The sequence below is a fragment of the Danio rerio genome, chromosome 21 (genome assembly GCF_052040795.2).
Source record: "Danio rerio strain M-AB ecotype USA chromosome 21, GRCz13ab, whole genome shotgun sequence".
Lineage (NCBI taxonomy): Eukaryota > Metazoa > Chordata > Actinopteri > Cypriniformes > Danionidae > Danio > Danio rerio.
The window spans coordinates 45,174,619-45,181,195 of record NC_141041.1 but is presented as its reverse complement, the minus strand read 5'-3'; positions in this window follow the sequence as shown (position 1 = coordinate 45,181,195).

The following is a 6,577-nucleotide window of genomic DNA, read 5'->3' as shown; positions in this document are numbered from 1 at the left end:
CAGCATTAAATATTCATTATTTCTTGCACCCCACCACTTAACCTTTTGCTCTGTGTGCTTTCACAGCAACGGTTGGGTTAATTAGCTCTTGGCTTCAGAACAGACCTCAGGAGAGATGGTAGAGCTATTAAAACTACATTCATCAAATAAATTTTAGCTTATTGAACTATAACTCTGAGTACAGATCCAACCTGATGTGAACTTTTTCAAATATGCTTTAAGAATCGAAAGTAACCCCATAACCCTATTTTCTCCCTATATTGTAGTTTAAAGTTTTGGGGTCGATGTCATTTTGTTGTAATTAAATGAATGACTGTTTGTTTCATGCTTTCTGTATTGAAAATATTCATTCATTCATTTTCTTGTCGGCTTAGTCCCTTTATTAATCTAGGGTCGCCACAGCGGATTGATCTGACAAATTATCCAGCACGTTTTTACGCATGCTTTTCCAGCTGCAACCCATACACACTCATTCACACACACACATTCATATACTATGGTCAATTTTAACACACCCAATTTACCTGTACCGCATGTCTTTGGACTTGTGGGGGAAACCGGAGCACCCGAAGGAAACCCACGCGAATGCAGGGAGAACATGCAAACTCCACACAGAAACGCCAACTGAGCCAGCCAAGGCTTGAACCAGCGACCTTCTTGCGGTCGGCGCAGAAAGTAGTGCTGACGCCTCACAGAAAGAAGGTCGCTGGTTCGAGCTTCAGCTAGTTCAGTTGGCGTTTCTGTGTAGAGTTTGCATGTTCTCCCTGCATTCACGTGGGTTTCCTCTGGGTGCTCGGGTTTTCCCCACAGTCCAAAGACATGCAGTAAAGGTGAATTGGGTAGGCTAAATTGTCCGTAGTCTATGAGTGTGAATAAGTGTGTATGGTTGTTTCCCAGTGATGGGTAGGAGCTGGAAGAGCTTCTGTTGTGTAAAACATGTGCTGGATAAGTTGGCGGTTCATTCCGCTGTGGATTGATAAAGGGATTGAGCCGACAAGAAAATAAATGAATGAGTTATGTGAAGCTGAATGCCAAGTGGCGAGGCAGTGGCGCATTAGGTAGTGCTGTCACCTCACAGCAAGAAGGTCACTGGGTCGCTGGTTCGAACCTCGGGTGTTTCTGTGTGGAGTTTGCATGTTCTCCCTGCCTTCGCGTGGGTTTCCTCCGGGTGCTCCGGTTTCCCCCACAGTCCAAAGACATGCGGTACAGGTGAATTGGGTAGGCTAAATTGTCCGTGGTGTATGAGTGTGTGTGTGAATGTTTCCCAGAGATGGGTTGAAGCTGGAAGGGCATCCACTGCGTAAAAACTTGCTGGATAAGTTGGCGGTTCATTCCGCTGTGGCGACCCCGTATTAATAAAGGGACTAAGCCGACAAGAAAATGAATGAATGAATGCACAAGTAACAAGTGTTGAAATTCCAAAATTCAGTGTAAAACATGTCACATTCTCCTACTGGTGGCACAATCTTTTTTGTAATTTCACTTACATACAGTAGAATATCAATGGTGCTATAAAAAAAATCATAGTCATAAATATGACTGGACATAAGAACTAATTTAAACCTAGTCCACCTGACAGAAGTTGCCTTTCCAAGTTTTAGGGACGACAAATATTAGCTTGTCTTCTAGTTGATTATTTGGTATCAGAAGTGGCTGTAAGAAAGGTAAATGCTTCTAGATTAGGCTTATTTTAGCAAAATACAATATGATCATGCCTCCCCCAGCCTCCCGCTAGCCTGCAGCCGGTATACACACACGCACACACAAGTGAAAGCTGCTCTCTCATTGGCTGTAGGCGATCGCTGATGTTATTTTCAGTCAAAACTCAATTCACACGGCATGATTTGAATCGCCGACAGCTCCAGATATTTAGCACGCCAAATATCTCACAGGCATCGGCGACTCATCGGCGATTCTCTCAGATCGCGTCTTTGAAAGTTCATACTGTGTGATTGTCACTCGCGTGCACGAGCAGCGATTTGCCCGTGATTTCAGGCATTTGTCGGCGATTTCTCAAAACCTGTCGGCGAGCCAAAATCGGGGCTAAAATCACGCTGTCTGAACTAGGCATAAGTCCCGCCCACATTTGTGGCAGAAAAGCGAACGTAAATTTAAGAGGTAAACAAAGCCTCTGAAAGAGCAAACGAAACATCAAGCAGCGAATTCACGAACAATAACGGCAAAAACAGCAGTTTATTTGAAAATCATAGTTGTCTGGTTGTGTGGTGTTTGCGATCGTCCTTTTTGCTGCGTGAGCAAATGGAGGTGTGGCGTCAGAGCATGAAAACAGGGTCATTTGCATGAGTCTCACTGAGTTAACGCTGGTAATTGCAGTCCGGGGTGTAGCTTCTGTTTCTATATTTTTGGCGGCAATTCAGTAATATTAATATGGACCAGACACGCATCGCCCGAAGTATTCCAATGGTATTTGGAAAGTAACTGTATTCCAAATACCCTGTTTAAAAATAGTAACTGTAATGGAATACTCATAGTAGAGCCCGGTTTACTTGGGCATTGACACGGTACGCTTGTGTGTGAGTGCAAAACGCGCCAAAGCCCAAAACTGAAAGCGAGACTTGACTTTTAAGGCACTGTTTCATATGGATTTATTAATCATTCTTACTGTTCATTGAACGCAAACTGCCGTAGTCCATTAAAGACGCAAACCCCTTACTGCACGACAGCTGCGCGCCTCCAGCAGACCTCCTTATTCCTGCAGCACGAGAGCTTTATGATTGTTTATGAGCGCCAAAATTGGCAGATCTGTTCGCCGAAATATCTGACTGCGTGTCCCCGCATCCCTAAGGACTGTTTGGCAAAATGTTTGACGGCATATCAAACAACTGAAACGATATAACTAGAGAAATCTCCACTGTGCTGCTGAGTGAGAGAGCGCTTCTCACTGAAAAGCGCAGCAGTGATGACGTAAGCGTGCCGAAGCCCGTTTGTGGTGTGAGCGCGGGCCGTCGGGGGAGACGGGAGGGGGGACAAGCGTGCTTTGGCCCGGTTCGAGGCAACTGTACATAGTGTGAGTACGGCCTTAGTCTCATTCTAGTCATACACAAATCCTTTTACACAACACTGATAAGACTTATGTGAAAAAAATAACAATGATTTAAATGTTACTTGTACTTTGTCATCTTGACGTTGTTATCTTAGTTAAACCAGCATAAAACCTCAGGATTGTACTTTTTTTTTTTGGACATTTTAATGAAACAAATTCCCTATTGTGCCTTTAACAATGCATATGCAGTTCCGAATCACTGAAAGACTCACTTTGCATTTAATTTAAATGGTAAGACTTTAATTTCACCTTGCGAGTTTTCTAATCTCCAAGCTTTTCAGGGGAAGCTGATATCTGGCCTTGCAGTTTGACTTGATTGCTGTGCTGCGGCTCTCGCTGACTCAGGAGAAGCTTTGATTCAGCTAATCAAGAGTGTTCATGCGTGTCATTATGGATCATTTGGTGGAAGGTCAGATGGAGGATTCCTCTCAATAAGCAGTCAAACTGACAGCTATATTTACAATATGTCACTCAAAGGGTCAAACCTGGAGTCAAGCATGAATCACTGCTGGCATCCATTGTGGTAAAGCACTTTCAGGTTCAGCAGCTTTAGCACATGCAGTTCTAGACCTCTTCAATTTCTTTGCAAGACTTTGCGTGCCGTTCTCCAAATGCTGTGGTGACAGTAGCACTAAGTAGCACTACTTTTATTAAGATTGATTGAAACCACACAATATGAGCAACACGAAGAACAAACATTATACTTGCTTAAGGTTTTTACACTGAAAACATGATTCATTTACAAAATTTTAAAAGTAACTGGTTGCAAACTATTTATATAGGCTGAATTTAAACTAACAATTTAAATTTAGTAATGTTTAACGTTTAACCCTCTACTGCACGGCGTAACCATATGGTAACATGACACTCATGTTCATTTCCCTGCCACTGTTTCTTTAAGACCAACATCATTTTTTGTTGTTGGAAAGAGAAGACCTTAGAGTAGCCAATGATGTGCTTTGGTTAGGTCACATGACATGCAGTGTTTTTCTGTAGCGCGATTTCTGACAGACTGGCGTTTATTGTGAGTAGTTGCTAAAAGCAAATGTAAACGTCAATAAAAAAAATGTCAGATCCACAAAAAAAATCTGAAACATCACCTCCAGTAAGTTATGATGAGATATTCACAACTCAAATTTTTTTTGAATCAAATTAGTTTTTTGTAAATCGATCAAATGTGTTACCAAATGGAAACACGGTGCTATAGTGGAGCATGCAATATTGCAATGGGTTAGCTAGCTAGCAAGGTCAGCTCTGAACTTTTAAGTTGTAACAATAACAACATGAATGCTAGTAATATAATGTTGATTAGTTGTATGTTAATGACATTTGCATATGGATAAAATCTAGTTTTAATGACAATACTACTTTTGAACAGAAATCAATACAGGGAACAGTGTATTAGCGAGCACCACCATGTTATATGGTAATTTAAAGAAGAAAAGGACAGAACTGGCTCTTCCTGCAGATGAAAGTAAGGGTGAGATGGGTTTTAGTGACCATGAGAAGGATGCAGACTGGACAGTTGATAGAGACAGTTCAGGTAAGTTAGCTCAGATGCAGATAAGACAGGCATAGTATAGCATATAGTATAATATATATATAAACATTGTTAGCTAGTAGCTACATTGTTCTGATGCATCTGGATATACTTGTTATTTATTTGTTATAATATTTACTGGAGAAAATATTTATATTTACCGTATGTTGTATATATGATAATACAATATTATGATTGTTTTCAATAATATTCAGCAAAAAAAGAATGGAATGAATGAAAGCTGTAGGAATATGAGTTGTGGTAAAGTATGTATAAGGTGTAATTTATAAGTTCTGTGTTAAAGCTCATAATGCTGCAACAGCAAATAAATTATTTCAAACAAAACAATTATTAATTATAAGGAAAGTTTTAAATTTGAAATTTCTCAGGTAGATCCACTGTTGGACGTTGTTGCCAGATGGCAACATTTCATAAAGTACCTTATAAAAATAATTTAGACATTTTTTTCAACACTTCAAGTTAAGCCATTTTAAGAAAACAAGGTCACACTTTACAATAAGGTTCATTAGTTAATGTTAAATAATGCATTTACTAACAGGAACAAACAATGAACAATACATTTACTACAGTATTTATTCATGCTAGTAGTTAATGAAAATACAGTAGTTCATTGTTAGTTCATGTTAACTCATGGTGCATTAACTAATGTTATCAAGCATGGACTTGAATGTTAATAATGTATTAGTAAATGTTCAGTTATGATTAATAAATGCTGTACATGTGTTGTTCATGATTAGTTCATGTTAGTAAATTCATTAACTAATGAACCTTATTGTAAAGTGTTACCGAAAATAAAAACAGTTAAAAAATTGTTTTACAGGTTTATCATAATGTGTGCGGTAGAGGGTTAAATTCAGCCCATTTAAATAGCTTGCAACCACTTATTATAAAAAGTTTAGTAAATCTAATTAATCATTGTTTTTTAGTGTATTTGGTCAAAATATTTTCAAAAGAGGCCAACTAATGCTGATCACGGAAAATGGGTTTTATTTTGTGATGCGAAAAAGAGAAAAAAACTCATAAAAATGAAGTATACTGTATACCAGGGGTCACCAATCTCGTTCCTGGAGGTCCCAGCAGGGTTTAGCTCCAACTTGCCTCAACACACCTGCCTGGGTGTTTCAATTATACCTTGTGGGGATGTCCAAACCTGGTTCTGGAGGGCCGGTGTCCTGGAGAGTTTAGCTCCAACCCTAATCAAACACACCTGAACCAGCTAATCAAGCTCTTCCTAGATATGCTAGAAACTTCCTGGCAGGTGTGTTGAAGCGAGTTGGAGATAAACTCTCCAGGACACCGGCCCTCCAGGACCCAGTTTGGACACCCCTGACCTTGATTAGCTTATTCAAGTGGGTTTGATTAGTGTTGGAGCTCAAATCTGCAGGACACCGGCCCTCCAGGAACAAGTTTGGTGATCCCTGCTGTATGCTGACTACAGTGTAATCCATTGATAGTATTATCCATTGTGCAATAACAACTGAAATAATTAAATTGCATCGGACATGCAAAGGTTTTACACTCTGCAATCACAATTAGCCAATATGCTTGAACATTCCACATTTTGACATGAGCAGATTTCCTAGGCCAGATATAACTTTTGAACACTACTGTAAAGATTAGTACAGTTACTTTCTTCAACACTAGATGGTGCTAAGATCATGTCACACACCCCCTGTACTCACTGTCTACACACCTACAGTGCATATCCTCTCTTTCCATCTTCCACAGAAAAAAAGGAGGATGAAATTATTTCTGCAAATACATGTGCTTAACTCATATAATAAAAATATACCAATTTGTATAACAATATGTATTTACAGACACTTGTAAGAGTTGTATGATGGTTACAAAAGGTTTTCAAAATGAAACTGGTTTATCAGAGAAACTGGTTTCAGAAACAATCAGAAAGAGCTTTATTGCCAATTATGTTCACACATACGAGGAATTTGTTT